General features: G+C 39.6%; 1 protein-coding gene across 2 annotated transcripts in view; it reads right to left on the bottom strand.

Annotated features, from left to right (window-relative positions):
- The window catches only part of ADRA1B (adrenoceptor alpha 1B), a 62,059-nt gene that overhangs the window by 28,854 nt on the left and 16,020 nt on the right, over window positions 1–17,185 (bottom strand). The window contains exon 2 of one of the 2 annotated variants that reach the window (XM_065030042.1): window positions 3,951–4,298. The exons of the other annotated variant lie outside the window; for it this stretch is intronic. The gene's annotated coding sequence lies outside the window, so the exon portion shown is untranslated. The remainder of the gene's footprint in view (window positions 1–3,950; window positions 4,299–17,185) is intronic. 2 annotated transcript variants of the gene reach the window in all.

Raw genomic sequence — 17,185 nt, 5'->3', positions numbered from 1 at the left:
TAGAAGAAGTACATGCTACTACATCTTTTAAAGATGAGTGTAAGAGGAGAAATAAATGATTTTTTTCAGTATTAGCCAGTGCATCAGTGACAGTTCAGTGCTCAATAGCTAGAACATGTACTTACAGGTGGAACTGCGAGAAATTCAAAGACAAGAATTAGAGTTGGGCTTGTATTTTCTGCTAAAATTAATACTGAACTGTTCTTTGAATCAATGTTAAATATTCATGAATGTGATATTTTTTCCATATTTTGTTCTTGTGAGAAGCCATAAAAATTTATAACTACTCCTTATTTCTCCGGAGAAAAATTAGGTGAAAGGAAACAACCATTTCTTGTCTTATTCCTGTCAAGACTTGGAATAATGATATCTACTATTAAAGCAGTCGGGAAAAACCTAATTCTATTTAATTCTAATTTAATGTACGTTAGATATAAAAGTGAACTGCATTGTGTATTGTCTGATAGTTTGTGGTAGTGTAAGAGAACAATGAGAACAGCTTTATTTTGTAGAACTAAAATAATCTCTTCTACTTTCATGTTCCTGTGGTTTAACAGAGGGACATGTGAGATCTGCCTGCTGCTTATCCACACACATCCCATGCCAGTGCAAACCAGGAGAGTGCAGATGAGTTTAGAATAATTGCATAAATGGGTTCAAGCCAGGGAAATCAACTGATCCCTCCATATTGCAAAGGAGAGAATGAAGAAAACCTACAGACCACCTTGGCAGGTCTCACTTTGGTTATTTCACTACTTCTACAGATGCCCAAACGGTCTAGATGTTTATTATGGATTGCATAGGTACATGGTACCTACCAGTGCAGCACCCAGATTTGCTACACATTAAAAAAATTTAGAAAGTCAGAAAAATTTATCGTTACATGAAGTTTATGCTCTGCAATCCTTTTTAGCACCAGCAACTAAAACCAGACAGCAACAAGAAATACTGTTCAACAGGAGAAAAATGATCTAATCATTGTCAAGGAGCGTGAACCATGCTCTGGTTGCCTCCCCTGGCAGGAGGGCTGGTGGCTCCCGTGAGCAGCCTGACGCTGTGTCCCAGACCCTCTGGAGTCTCATCACTGGGACAGTTGCCTGAAGCATTCTAGTGCTCAATGCAGACTGTACAGCAGGACAGAGAAGGAGAGCTGGTGGAATTCAAGCTATTAAGAAATTTATAGTCTGTAACCGGGACCTTGACTATAACCTGAGGGTTTACTGGCAGCGTTGTAGAGCTTAGTGTAGAGCAGAGATTGTGTAGTTCAGTAGCACTCTACTTTAGATTCCTCACAGAGCTATCAATAATTTATTAAAGGTAAACACAGTTACCGATTTGTCATTTTCTTACATAAACAATACAGCTGTAACACTAGGCATACAAGATAAGAGCCTTTCCCCGAAAAGGCCTATAAATGCACAAATGTCAACTCTTGGATTCATTTGCCAAAAGCAAAGCAGTGTGGTGCTGCAGAATGCAGCTGCTTCAAGCTATTGCTTAACTGAGGTAGTAAGTTGAATTTTGATGGAATTCACATTTTTTACATGCTCGTTGCAAGAGATACTCTTGAAAGTTTCAGAAGTCACTGATGCAGAAATGAAAGTGAGCTAAAGGTAGCAGTTTTGATCCATCAGGAATAGTTTCAGAGAGTTTTTGCAAGCTCATTCTATAAGCTGTCCCTCACTAGCATCAGGCAATGCATGATCATGCAGTCATAACCACCTATCCTGGAGAACATCTCATTACTTGCTAGTGTTTGGTGAAAATAACCAATTGACAAAGGAGGACTATGAGTAACTGTGTCCAGAGAAAGATCAGAGAAATGCCTGAGAGCTCTGTGAGTGAAACTGTCTGCACGAATCTGTCAGAAGTGTGTGGAGGGACATACAACAGGAGTCTTGTGGAAAAGCTGAAGGCACCAATGGATATGGTACATTGCAGTATATGAAAAAGGACCAGGCACTTGACAGCATCCTCACAAATCAGTTTTTTGAGATCTTGCCAATGATGTCTCACCCCTGAGTTTTTTAATTATACAAAATCCATGTTTCAAACAAATAGGAAGTTATCCTTTAGAAATAATCTGTTGATGAGCTGTTATATGGGGAGTCGTTTGGATAATTTATGTCCCCAGCAGGCAGGGCTTCTGCAGACTTTGTCCATTCCAAGTCTATTACTCAGGTTAATATTTGTCATAATTAAGAATGACACCCCTGACTCCGACACCATACATATCCACTAGAAAAAAACAATTCAATAAGGCGTCGACTAGCTTACAAGTTAGCAATGCCAAATGAAGTCATTAGACTTGTCAGTCAGTCTGGCACCACTCTTCTGATTAGCAGCTTTCCTTTTTTGGGTAAGAATTACCCAACATCTTGGTGGCTTAAGGAGATTTAGTTGTAACCAGGAACTACTCCAACAGTTTCTAGTTAAAAAAATAACTCACCTTTGTTTAAGGACATCTAAGGAAAGAGCATTCTGACCTACTTCTGAGAGGAAGCTAGTCATGACTTCTTTCCTTCTGACCTTTTGGAATGAGCATGAGCATTTGTCCATGATGAAGATAATGGAAGAAAATATGTATGAGAATGAGTCACTGAAATTTTTGTTCAGAAGGCAAGATCCAGGATCCCAAGAGATCTCTATTTATAGCATAAGGAAACTCAATTGAGAGTTTCAGGAGGACAAACGAAATTGTAGAAGAAGCTGAAGTAATGAATAATGATAATTCAAACATGCTATTTCCATCACAAATTAAATGAACAAATCATGGTAGTAAAACTACAAAAGAGCTAAGACAGCTTTAATTCTGTGGAGTTCTGCAAGACTTTTTGGCATATACATTGGAGAAAAGGTTGCATTTCACTTGTTGCTTTTATCTCCATCCAGCGCAGTAGATGTCTAGAATAGAAACAGCTACAAATCTGGAGAATATTCAGAATAATACTATAGTCTGCATCTCATCTTTGTGTCTGTCTGTCTTCAGTCCTATCGCCTCGGTGTGATATTACCATAAACGTATTGAAATGTATTCAGGGACAAAAAGTATTTGCAGTTGCAAAGATAAAATTGGAACGCCTCACTGTCACCTATCTGTCACTCTCATCTTGACTGTGATCATAAAGTAACTGCAGCCAGAAAATAGGTACTGGACTTCTCCAGAGCTGATGGAGGAGACAAAAGTTCCTGCCATGCATGTTATTTAGTGAAAATAAAGACTTGGATGATTTTACATTAATGATTTGCCTGTGTACATATGTAAGAGAAAGGCACTATCAAGCTAACCTCAATACATTAAGAATATCACAAATGTGACAACACTGTTCCTCAGCCTGTGGGCTGCAATCTCTTCTGATCAGACTAACTCTCTGCCACATCCCTCACGTGGGGTCTGGTGTGCAGAAGCAGTGCTGGTGCTGTGTGGGACACTGGCCTGAGCATGAGGACACGGTCATTGTAGTCTGAGCTCTTCTAGCGGGTTGCTGCGTGAATTTAAACAAGTCATGCTTTCTCCCAGTAACTCAGTTTCTCTATCTTCCACAAGGAAATGATGATGCTGCTGATGATGATGCATGCCTTTTAAGTAAAATACGTTCAGACATTTAGCTGGAAAGTGATAAATTAGAAATATATTATTCCTAGCTGCAAGAAAATTATAATTCTGTGAACACCCAAGCTTTCCCCCTTCCCACATGCATATATATATATATATATATATTCATACCCACTTGAGCACAAGAGTGGTTTTCTTCTGTTTCTACTTACAATCATGATTCCTGTGTCTCTGCTTCTGCTACAGTGAAATTTTCACAGAGCCTCTGTAGCCTTTTACGCATACTAACAGGGTGAGTGCCTGCTCGTCTGTCGTGTGACTCTGAGGCTATTACAGAGAAAAACAACATCAATGTTTAAAAACAAATGAGCAACTGAGAACTTTAGTGATGTACCTGTCTCTGTGATGTCCTTCAGTCTTGGGAAAATGGAGCAGTTGGAAACACAACTTGGGTCTTTTTGGTGGTGGATGGATCGGCTGCAGCGCGTACTCCTGCTGGCTGTAACAGGAGTATTTTTGGAATGGATGAAGGGGTGATTCTCTTGCCTTGCCTTGCACGTCACTGTGATCTCAGTGCTGCCGAATATATGATGCGTCTCAAACTGCAAGGCTCGCTTGCAGCAGCTGCATGATGAATGTAAACTGCTACTCACAGAAATGAAGGTAACTCCCAAGAAGAGGATAATAGCTGTTTTTTTCCACTGTTTATTGCTGGATTGTACTATAAGAGGTTCCCATCTGTCTGAAACAAAACATTTTAGAGATACTGATCAGAATATTCCAGTGAAACATTTTCATCACAAATTACTTAAAATCTTTACAAATGCTTTTAAATTCTTTGTAATCAAAACTTTCCATAGGAACATGGAGATTTTGCTAAGGTTTCGCTTACTATTATATGACAGGGTGGAAGTTCTGATCAGTATCAGAGAGATAAAGGCCCATCATGAGACAGCTCCATGACAGTCATTCATCTGGCTTATGGGTAAACCAGCATTCAAATTCCTCTGCTACCTGTCTTGAAGTGGGATGTCCAACTGCTCACCCATATGGCTCTCATATTTCACTTCTTTCCCATGGTTGTCAAGAGATTTTCCTTCCATCAGTTTTCTCCTTTTTGCCTGCCTGTTCCTGTCTGGCTCCATTCTTTGAGCGCTTTCAGCTGGGTACCTGGCCGGTAGATGCACTCTCCAGCAGCTTGCAGAAGGGCTGGGTAAATGTTGGAGTGGCAAGTATATAAGGGTTTGCTCAGCATTTAGCTGTATCTGGAGCAGGAAGAAAACTAGGGCACTTACATTTTTTTCCCCTTTTAGACTGGAGAAATTGTAAAGCTTGTTTAACAGCTACATGTCCCCAGGAAGGTGTGCACTGGGAAGGAGCTGTTGGAGGCTCCCAGAGATGGTGGAAGCTGCTGATCTGTGATCGTGGCAAGGGTTGGAGTGGAAGGTCGTTGCTGGCACACTGTTGGGTTTGCCATAAGATTGCCAGGATTGTCCTGATGTGTTTGAGAAGGAGCTGCTACCTACAAAGTGAGGAAAAGCCATGGGCTGTGGAGGACACTGGGGGAAAGCAACAGGGTGGAGGGGACTGCCGTGGGTGAAGCCCAGTGCAGGGTGGTGTTTGACAGCAATCCTTACTCCTCGTGTGTGAAAATACAGAGGGACAGTTAATGTGTTTTGCTGTTGCTTTATACCTTTATTCGTTATTGCCACCTATGTGAGTGAAATTGGCTGGCTGGAATAGTGTTTATTAAATGTAGCAGGTACAGGTCCTTCCAACAAAATATTAACAAAAAACTGTATTAGAAAAATTAAAGAACATAACGGTATAATTTTTGCTATATACAAACCTCATATTTTGACTAGAGTTACTTTCTCTACAGCTTCCAAAATAGGAAGGATTCTTAACCAGAGAATGGTTGTGGAACTTGGATTGTAAATCTCTCTGCCCATCAATAAGCAGATGCAGTGTTTGATATGTTAATGATGATTTCAATATTGCTTGTAAATACCACTTAGGTTACAAGAAAAAAAGAATCTGTGAATAAAACACCAGTGCTCCTCAGTGCTCCTGTTCTGACAGATGTATAGAATGCATGTAAATATGTATATGCAAGTGTATATGATAAGAAGTGTAAAGAATTGCAAGCAACATTCAGATGTATCATTATACTACACTGTATACATGGTGGCTTCTTTGCTCTATCTCAAAAGGCTTTCAGGTTAATTTTGCATTGCAGCATTTAATGAATACTGAAAGTCTATTCCCTACCCTGTCACTCTGTTCTATCAGCCCTGCTAAGGTTTTGTTTACTGAGTTTATCCTTTCATCCTCTAACAAATATACATACATATTTCCTGCCTTGTAGACTTGGATGAATACATGCAAAGCATTATTAATGTTCTCAGATAAGGAGCAACATTAACATTTCATGTCATAATATTTATTTTTGTTAAGCATTATGCCAGCTGTCCCATGTTTTATGAAGGTTTAAGCAACGATAACATGCTGTGTCATCTGTAGACATGCCGTTGACCTACTTGGTTTGACAGAAACAGAAATTATACTGGATCGGATATCTCCAAAATGGACTGCTTCAGTTGTGTTCCTCCAAATGATACGATGCAGACTGCTTTTTGTTTATTTTGTTTATTTTGTCCCACATTTCAGACGTTTTTGCTAAGCATGCTGCTTGAATCTAGCTGGGGATTTCAGCTGATTGACCCATAGAGTTGCTGAGAAAGGCCAGGCAAAAATTATAAGTATTTTCAAGAGCTTTGCCATCGCTGCTGGGAGAGGTGCCCTGCAAAGGCATTTGGATTTCTGATTCACAGGCTTGTAAGATATAACTGTAACACTTCTGATATAGAACATCTGGATGGAGAAGAGCTTGTAATCTCCATAGGTCAGAGCCTCGAAGGACATGATCCTCTGAAAATGTCACCTATGTCTCATATTGAGTAGCACCCATTCCTATGAACTGCCTGGATATGTCCAGACCAGATCAGGGTGTGCCAAACTTTGCAGCTATTAGGAAAAAATACAAGTCCTGAGCCTCTTGGTCTGAGTCTGTGAGCACACTGATGTGGCAGCCAGCAAAATCAGGTGCACTTTGAATGAAATCATCAGAGAGACTCAATATATTCTAGAACTAGGGGAGCTACAAGTGTTGGTATTAGAGTATGGAGTCATGAGGCCATGACAGCTTTCTGAGCTCATGGGGAAAGGCTGGCAGAAACTGAGGTTATTTAAGAACTGTTGCCAGAAAAAAACCTGACAGTGTCATTTCAACCCTCTGTTCTTTTCTTGTAACTTATAAACTGTCTCTTGTTTCCTTTCCTAAACCTTCAAGCTCTTTTTAATGAAATTAGTTCAAGTTTATTACCCCCCTGAGGTTGAACTGCTCCAGACATTGTTTCATTTGTGTGTTTTACCCGTTCTGTGCTGTAATGACTACTGTTTTCTTTGCTATTACTTCAATCAAGTCATGGCTCCATCAAGCTGGTTTAACACAGTGGTGATTTACGTCTGATGAGGAGGCTGCTGGTGCAACTCACAGCTTGAGCACTGCTGTTTCTACAGACTTCTGTTTCTGATTCATCATTCTCCTCCACTTTTTATTCAGACATTTATGGATTGAATAAAGAGTATGATGGGTTTTTCCTTAGATGAGTTTTCAGCAGACTTAATGGCAGAAATTTTGACAGCAGCATGGATGTTGTGGATTATATCTAATAGCATTTTAATGAACATTTTATTAAAATAAACTTAGTTAATGTGTTGCGGTTGCATGGAGCAGTATCGGTCTACAAATTTGCGGTCAGGATAGCTTCAAGTTCATTGCAAATTTCCTCTTCCTAGAACAGGAGCTTCTTTCTCAACAGCATGACATAAGGCCAGAAGGATGCAAACACAGTTAAATGCTTGTTTTACAAGTGAGAACATAGTGCAGAATTTTAGCCAGTTGTGAGGAATAACATTTGGTATCTATTGTTGATCAGTTACGAATGATAAATGAAATTTCAGCATGCTGAAATCTTGTGCCAGTGCCAAGACAGTATCTGGGAAAAGTGAAAAAGATCCCAAAGAAAATGGCACAAGTAAGAGTCAGTGTTACAGGCAGACAGTACAGTACAGTTTGGGGGAGAGGATAAATTTTTCTCTCTTTAAACAGAGGTGCCCAGGTTATACTCAGACTCTGCCCAGTATCTGAGCTGGACTGGGTCTCCCATGGAAACTGAGCCAAGTGAGAGTGATGCTTCTGGCTGCCCTTCATCTTGAGCACTCTCCAGAGCAGGCTTCCAAGGGGGGCATGCGAAAGCACAACCCATGGAAACTCCTTTGGTGTCCCACAAGCTTTTAGTGTTGGCTTCTTTGTTGAGGTCCCAAGGTGCTGCTTCTAGCACATAACTAGATCTGTGTCTGTCCGTGCAGTGGTTTACTCTGTTCCATGTGTGCATGTGCATCCCCAGGGTGGGCTGGGTGGCCAGTCCTTGCTGTACACTGACTCACCAGTGCTCTCCAGCTGTCTTCCTGGGCCGGTGCTGCAGCGCGCTCTCAGCATCTAGGTGTCTGACAGTCTTGATTGTAGAAATATTATCGCAAAGTGATATTATTTTAAAAATGTTTTCTAACACCTCCATTGCTTCTAGATGAGGGTTGACGTTCTTCAGGGTGAAAAGCCCTTGCATCTTTCCACCTTCTATGTAGTGCTGGTTTGGCTGTGTTACTAACAGTAAAAAAAACCCACAAATTTTCTCACGATTTCCAGGCCAATATTGGCAGGCTGATAGCTATAAACACTGCAGCGAGGCACAGGCTTGGATCAGTAGCAGTACGAATTGCAGTGAGGGGTACAAGGACAGAGAAAGCGCAGCCCTGACGCAGACGTCTTACAGGAGCATACACCCACTATGTTCCCAGCCTCCCACTTTGGTACAACACCTGAAGTAGGGCTCCTAGGAGGAACAAATTAAAGAGGGTGAGGTGGGATGATTTTTCCTTTGAGTGTGTCTGTATCACACATGCAGTTCTAGCAGTCATAGTAGGAGTTATCAGTCTATGATAATTGTGTGGCAGCAATTAAATTTAATTTTAGTGTTCAATTAACTTCAATTTTCAAAATGAATGAACAAAGAAAGAAAAAGATAGCTCCAGCTTCAGTACATATGGTGTTTTTAACCTTTAGAAGTTTGACTTTCAGCTGAAATTAATTTAATTTAAATTTGATTTTCAGCATACATGTGAGGAAAAGTAGACTACTAATTATCATTGAGGACTTGGAATCAGGCCTGGGATCAAGCCTCTAGCCTAAATGATGAAGCTGTTTCCAGCTGTGAGAAAAGTCATCACACTTCTCTGTACTTCAATTTAGCAGCTGTTAAGCTTTTCGTAGTGGTATAAGAGCATCCGTGTCAAAGGATGTGAAATGAAGCTCCCAGAGTAGGAGAACATCTTCATGTTTTGTGCTGATGCTGCTGGCAACCAAAACAAGGAGCTGGGAGTGACAGCAAGAAATGGGATTCTTTTCTACATGGAACAAGAAATTGAGGAGAGGGCTGAAAGCAGGCACTTCACTGTTGTTCCCACATGCAGTTTTCCCATTTTTAAAATGCATAAAAGCAGCATGGATGAGACTCTAGCCAATGTTTGTAAATGGAGTATAATGAAAATGGGAAATGAGAAAGTGATAGTAAACACCAAAAGGAAAAAGCGGAGATTTGAAAGGCTTCAAACCCTCCTCACTCACACTGCAGCCCAGCGATCAGGAATTAGGAAAGATTTTCCTCAAATTCACTCCACCTGTGGAGTTAGTTAGCAGCCTGGCACCTGAGGTGGTGTTGGCTGTTGTCAGGCTGAATTTGGGGTTGCGTGGATGTGCTGTCTCATGAGATGAGTCTTGTCTCCTTTTTATATTCTGATCTAAGAGTACTGTGTGTTTTCAAAGTATTTTCCATGTTACAGAAGCAGGTCTTATAAAGTTCATCTCACTTGATCTAGGTGCTGGGTACAGAAGGACTCTTCCCTGGGATAATGGATGCTGGAGATGAAGATTAGGGGCTCTGTAACATTTACTGTGGGCAGCAGAGAGGCTCGCTGGCTTTGGTGGGCCTGAGCTGCTTGTGGACAGGACAAGTTTGCTGCAGAAAGATTGCTAGTTCTCAAAGCTATCAAGGAATATGTTTTCGAAGTTATTAAGGAATGAAGCCAGTTGTTTTTGTTTGTTTATATTGGTTTTGACTAACATGTTGCTGCTCTACTAGGACCTTTGATGTAGTTTCTGTCTTCCCTCTGTGTGTTTGCCATGAGTCTCAAAAACTATACCTAAATCTCAAAATCATGACAAAATCCCAGGGACCAGCAGTGCCCAGGTTTTTGGAAGAAATATAAGTGGAACAAAGTAAAACTCCCAACTGTTCCTGCTTGTGGCTAAGTGTTGCTGAATGTTTCTTTCACATCCAGCTGAGCTGTTTCCCCTCAGACTGGCTTTATTTGAATGAATTAAATCCTTAGAGATTAAAATACTATAACAGTCTGTATGAAATTCAGAGGTTACGTGGGAGAAAGGATACAAGTAGAGGTGGATTAATAGTACAAGTACATAGCTCCAGGGAACACATGTCAGTCATTTCCTTTGGGATCTGCTTGACCCGTGTTGAATAGGAAGAGAAGCTGGCTTTGGCCTGGAAACCCACAGATATCTCATGACCTTTGTGGAAGTTCATTGACTAAATGCTATTCCTTGGACCCAGTGGCATCAAGGGACCTGGGGAAGCTTTACTGATGATGTGTGTCTAGGGACTGCTGCTTCCAAACCTTCACCTCTTGGCAGAGAGAGGGCTCGCTGCTTATGGTAGGGAGCATAATTTCATTTTATTTTTCACGTCATTGTGCTTTTGACAGAGCTGAACAAGGAAATACTCTGTTACCGTGGTAAAACACTCAGCTTCTATGCAAAATGTGGTTTTACCATATGCAAGGTATGGTATCTAACAAATAAGCCAAAGAGTAAAATACCTGCTTTTAAAGCTCAACTGTATTTGAAACACTTCTGGTTATTGCAAGGAAATAGAAAATAATCTTAGCCATTTCTTTACCCAAACTGGAATAAGGTATCAGAGGGTTAGCTGCCAAAAATAATTCTGGAAATGTAAGGAAGTCACCTGAAGAGTCAAGAGCTTTTTTTAACCATCATTTCACTAGGTTTTCCCTATTGCAATATGTGCTGCTATAGTTAACCTAAGGTATGAGTTTGTCTTTGTTCTTCCAGCAGTTGAAAATAGCTCTATTGTCTTTGCTTTGTTTTAGTGATCTGTGCAAGCTTCTGCCGGAGCGCGTGTCTAAAGTGAGGTATAGTCATTGAAATGGTTTCAACTTGCATCTGTGGAAATATATTTATATTTGTATCCCCTGACCTGTGGGAAAATATTTGAATATCAGGATGAGGTCATGGGACTGGATGGGGGAAAACATCACAGAAAGAACTAGTTTGATCTTTAAACTAATCAAGATACATTATTCAATATTCTGAGTCAGATGTATTATGACTATGCTAGATTTTCTAAACAAGCTACTTACAGAAATACAGAATCTAGTGTAAAAGACTGGCTGGCAAAGTACCACATGAACATTTATTTGCTTTTGTCTTCATAGACATTAATTTATCTTCTCCAAAGAATGAAACAGTTTAAGCCAATAGGAACAATGTAATAGGCTACTAACGTGAGAGTTTATTATGACATATTACTAAAAAGACTGCTTTTTTAACGCCTTTGTTACATCAGATTTAGAGTCCTTAGTCTTTGGTAAAAGTACATTGTCACTCAGACATATCTTGTTTCAAGCAAGGTTGCTTCTACACCTATAGGAGTCACTGAGTTTTCCTGAAGATCTTTTCCATAAAGTAACTGAACTACACATACTTTTTCAAAGGGGAAGAATATAAGGTAATCAACAACATAGCTAATAGAATCTCTCTTCTCCCAGGAGAGAAAGGATCCTACTGAAGTGTTTGTAATAGCACTAGAAATCATTTGGTTCCTGTAGCTAAGCTGTTTTTATATCTTACTATAGGAAATCCATCTTTAACAATGATGAAACAGTTTTCCGTAATACTTCAGAATTAAGGATGGGACTGTCATCTGCCACTGAAACTATTAAATATGTTTTACTGACTTTAAAGCAAAAACACTGGAGTTGCAACATATGCCAGTTGCAGTAAAAGCTTTTCTGAAGTCTTCTGAGTGCATGCAGCTGTCAAACAGAATCAGCTGTTCTCCACAGCCTAACGTTTAGCAGGGAGTACACTGCAAAGTGCTCAGAATGCAGTTTCAGTAAGGGAGTATGAGAGCAATCTCTCTGTCTTCCAAAGCAATAAGATGACAGCTGAGCTGCCAAAGGATTTGGATGAGCATCCAGAAGCCAAGAAAACTCACCATGTTTTGTTCTTTGAGCTGATATTCCAGGGAAAGGTAACCAGCAACAGCCTATTGTGTCTGACATTGTTGTAACCAGGCAAATAACGTTTTACTTCTATGTATACACCTCTTTCTTCTCAGAGGTTTGAATTGGAGTGCTGAATTTTCTGATGGCTAGCATTAACTTGTCAGTTGGAAAAATAAACAAGGATGCACTTGTGTTTTATGAAAGTAGTGAACTAAAATTCCTTTTCACATATATGAGACTTAATCTTCCTTTGAGCAGATTCAATCTGAAAACGCGTGTTTCTTGGAAGAACATTCAGGAGGGTAAATGATGCCTGACATGAAGGAGAAAGTGAGAGATCTACCTCAGTGACCTGAGGTTATTTACTAAAAGCCAGCAAACTTTAGGTTACTTCCTCAGCAAAGCAGAGAATTCAAGCTCAGGCTGCCCTTGGATTTCCTCCCATCACAATTGCCTGCCCTTCCTTCCCTTTACCCTGCAAAGGCTCTCGGGCCACTGCTGCAGCTTTTGTGTGCTACAAGAAAACACCCTCAGACACACAGTGTGAACTGTGGGGTTGTCATATGCAGGGACAGGAGCTGGACTCGATGGGTCCCTCCTGCTCAGGACAATCTATGATTCTATGAAAACTTATTTACTGAACCAGAGGGAGACTGGCAAACAGCCTGTTACCTGAGCGCTTACTGGAGGAATGAAAACAGGTCTTTGCTGCAGTAAATCTGATGAGATGAACCTACTGAAGAATATTAGTCATTACCACTTACATTTGAAAAAAGGAGTAGTTCACTGAGAAGTTGCTTTGCTTTTGGCATTAACTCTACCACCATGTTGTTATTTTTGCAGCCAGTGTAGTTTTGCCAGGGCTCTTAATGCAGTGGTCTCTCTTGTAAAGGAAGGACTCGAACAATATGCATTTCACAGAGAAAATAGGAGGATAATCATCGTAGAAAAATTTCATTGGGTAAATAATTTTATTCAAGTATTTTTAGTAAAGAAAAAATATCTCACCATAAAAGTTAGCTTAAATTTTCAATAACTATAAGGAAAGAAATGCCATCAACATTCTTCTTTCTGGAGGAGGCATCTGTATTATTTAATTTCAGAGCAGTTTTACATTCCAGCAACTGGGATTTAATTACTAACTCCATTTCTAGTTCATTTAAATAACTTTAATTATAATTTCCTTCAATGGTCAATGCTTTGGACACTTCATATAATTATAAGGAATTGCTATGCAATTTTGCATTAATGAATATTCACTGATTATAGGAATCTCAATATCTTTTATTATTAAAATGTTCTAACCAGAATAACATTCAATGATATCTTAAAGACAGAGTGCAGGGCCATCATTTTAGGGGTGTTTGAATAAATACAAATATAATATTGTTTTTCAGTTTCCTGTCTGTATCAGGAAGAAGATGGACAGATGAAGAGTCTATTTTGCTCAGTGAAATGGAAAACATGAAAACAGTACAACAGATATTAATTAGGAATGGACTGAGATACAAGAGTGAAACTTGAATTTTGAACATATTAAATTTTAGGGAAATTAATAGCTTTTATTAATCTCCTAGATTCAGATAACGAGGGGGAGGAAAAAGGAGAGTGAGGAAATCAAGTCTGAATATGGATCAGTGGTACTTAGCAAGTAGAGTTTGGCTGAGACCCCCTGTGTTTATTTCTGAATAGAAACAATAATTGATGTTTTCCAGTTGCACAACTGTTCTGTATCACCATGCTGTGCAAATTGGGGTAGCATAACACAGCTATATGTACTTGAGTGTACATAAGTAAGTGTACATGAGTACACTTAAGATAATTCTTGATGTACCTTCATTACTGCTTTTCCTTTTGGTACTATGAAGTGACCTAATGCTATCTTTACAAAGAACTAGGAAATGGCAAAGTAAGCCTCTATCAAAGTCTCTGGAAGCTGCTGGGGTTAGTTTTGGTTTGTGTTTGTTTCTTTTTATTGTTGTTATTATTATTATTTTTAGTGTATGAGAGGTCAGGAATGATGTATTTGCTTATCTTAATCACAAGCCTCAATTGGGCTCATGGGTATTGCATATTGCATGGGTGATGTTTTCTTTGTCTAAAATCCATAAATAAGTAAAAAGAGTCTATGTTTGTAAAACCGGAAAGAGAAGAACCAACAGCACTGGGAAGGGTAGTGAAAACTGAAGTTGTCAGAGATTCCTTCTTTGTGTTTGGCCTTGGGAGTGTTGAACACGGGGCTTTTCATACTAACTGGAGAGCTCAGGGTTTGCGAAGCAGAGCTGAGGTTTCCTTTATGGAAAAGCATGTCTTCTTTTTAGTGGTGGTTCTGAGAAAGAATAACTGTTCTAGTTGGTATAAATTGTGAATGTAACTGTATCTGTTCTAAGCTACAAACATGAGTTTACCTGGTTATTGCATTTTATAAATATGGAAGGTCTGCACTCTTGTTTTCCGGTCCAAATATTGAAGTTTTTCTGATAACAGTTAATGTATGTCGTGTGTGTGTGTGTGTGTTAGAGTTTCACCAGTGGTTGTTTTTCAAATGGTCAGAAGCTCAGCTAACTTTGTAACAGATCCTACAGATAAGTTGTTGGCATTGTGATCATCTTGTGCTAAAGTTTACGTCTCCCTCATGTCATTCAGTAACTACTTTTTCCAAGTTGTAGTGGAATACCAACAGAATGAAAAATGTCAGAAACAGTTTGGCATCAACTGTGAAAGGGTGTGAGAACAGAATTATGTTTCATGAGAACAAGTGTTCTGTTATGAAATGAAGATAAATAATGAGAATAAACATTGCATTAAAAAAATAATGAGAATTTAATGAGCTGGAACTGTGGTCAGTCCCAGGGAAAGCTTTCCTGCTCCTCCCTCCCCTCCCCCTGTTTTTTTATATTCTGGTCATTCTTAGTAAATGACTACTGGAAAGCGCTACCCAAATTTATATCTGGCTTCTTGTGAGCATGTACCAAATTGACATTTCTTAGATCACATTCTGTACTTTGCTTAAAATAGTTTTCAGGTTTGTGTGGAAATTTACAGCTAATTTCCAGCCAGAATGGTTGTTCTTTTTTATAAAGCATTATGATTATAATTACAGACATGTATTTATAAAGTCATGATCCACATTCTTTCTGATGAGCAAGGAGGTTAACATTCCATTAATGGAAACTCAATTATATCAACTTTTCCCATTCCATTCTCAAGTGTAATCCAGTTTGCTCACCAGAGCTTTGAGGGAGGCGACCACCATTCCTAATGGGACCCCACTTTCTGGGACAGGGATTGTTAGATGTTCTTGAGGAAGGCTCATTTTGTAATGCTTCTGGGTCCCTGCTAAGCTGGGAGCATCCACCTTTTAGGATGAATTACTGCAATGAACTGCTGAACCTTGTTGCAATTTGGTTTTTATTAACAGCAAACACTATTGTTATGCTATAGTTTAAAACAAAACTAGAGAAAATTAGAGTCCAGTTCTGGCATCTCTGAAATGCAGAGGAGTCAGCTCTAGACCCTTCTTCACCCAGGGAGATGTTTGGGATGCAGGATATAAGGTGGTCTCTTGTCCCTTATGTTTGTTTGATCTCTTTGGAGGAGGGCCCTTTACAGCCGTTCTCAAACAGCAGCTGTTTAGCTCCGTTTCTTTGAAAAAACATACTGTGTTTCATGGAGTCATAGTTTTAATGGGCAGATGGACAATTAGATCATTGAGTCCAATCTCCAGCCTAACACTGGCCATAGAAACTCATTCAGTTTCAGATCATCAGTCCCCTAAACAATAAAATGATTATTTTACAACTTGGAGAAGGAAACAAAACATACTTTGCTTTAGTGCAAGCATCTGTGTGACTGGGTCATTTGTGAGACTGGTTTATGGAGCCTATTCACACTTGCCATCGTCCCCCAGACACCAGCCTCCTTCTAGCTCACAATAATATGGAGAGACGTAAAATCGGCATCAATCATCCCGATCCACTGAAAAACCACCACTTGGGGCACGAAGCTTTCTTTTATATCAGCTGGTGAGGGTGTGCTTGGCTGTTAGATGAAACCTGTCAGTAAGAAGTTTCAGGGGAGCTCCGCTGGCCCCCGAGCTGCAGGGCAGGGCAACCGCCCCACTGCCAGCACCCAGCTCTCCCTGCAGGACCATATGAACAGTTGTTCACAAGCTGAAGCAACAGAAAGCCTGGAAATTTAAAGCTAGAAGGAAAATTTGAAGCTGTTAAGAAAGTCTGCTTCAGCCAAACTGAAATCCTTTCTTGTACTAGCAAACACTGTCTGCTACAAATTGGAGCCCTAGCACAGGGAGACAGCGTGGTGTGATTGCATACCACTAGTCACTGAAAGACTATCTCAGCATTGAAGCAAGCTGATAATTTTCTTTTTCAGATAAATGTAAATATTTCTGCCAAAGTAAGACTTTTACTCATCATTCATGAATTTACAGTATCTTTGCAAAAGGACGGAATGTACTGCAGTGGCTGAGAAGCAAATAGTTTCATAAATAACCCTCTTGAAATGTGTAAGATGTTAACATTTTTTTGAGTTTTAGGCAGGGTTTGGGGTAGCGGAGAATTTATTTGTTTGTTTCAGTTTTAAGGCAACTGCGTCCTTTACATCTACCAATGGGTAGAATATTTCTCTTGGCTTCTCTGATCTTTCCCCCTTCCAAGCAAGCATTCCACAATGACTGACATTTGGCTACAGGTGAGAGTTTCCAAAAACATGTATTATTTAATTTCAGTAAGACAGATATTATTTGATTGGTAATGTGATGTCATTATGAAACAGGGAATATACCATGAGTTGTAATTCATATTTACAGTTGTTCAGTATCTTTATGCCATTAATCTATATGTACATTATACGCATAGAAATCTACAATGGATGAAGTAGAGTAAGAATGCTCTTCAACCGAAAAAAAATGAGTGAGTCCCTGTGCTAAAAAGCTTACTATCTAAGAGGCATGGAGACAAAACAAATATTTGTAATAGGAGACCTGGAGTGAACTGTCGAGAAAATGCCTGTAGCAAAAGATTAATAAAACAAGGTATATGGGAATGAAGAAGCATCCTCAGTGAGACAAGAAGCTGAAGGTTATTCCAAGGGCTCTATCTAAAAAAAAAAAGAAGCCAGAAGTGTGATACACATTGTCTTGGATGCAGTTGAGTATCTCCCCGT

This window comes from Columba livia, chromosome 14 (assembly GCF_036013475.1).
Source record: "Columba livia isolate bColLiv1 breed racing homer chromosome 14, bColLiv1.pat.W.v2, whole genome shotgun sequence".
Lineage (NCBI taxonomy): Eukaryota > Metazoa > Chordata > Aves > Columbiformes > Columbidae > Columba > Columba livia.
The sequence above is the reverse complement of the archived record's forward strand: the minus strand, read 5'-3'. Positions and strand labels throughout refer to the sequence as shown.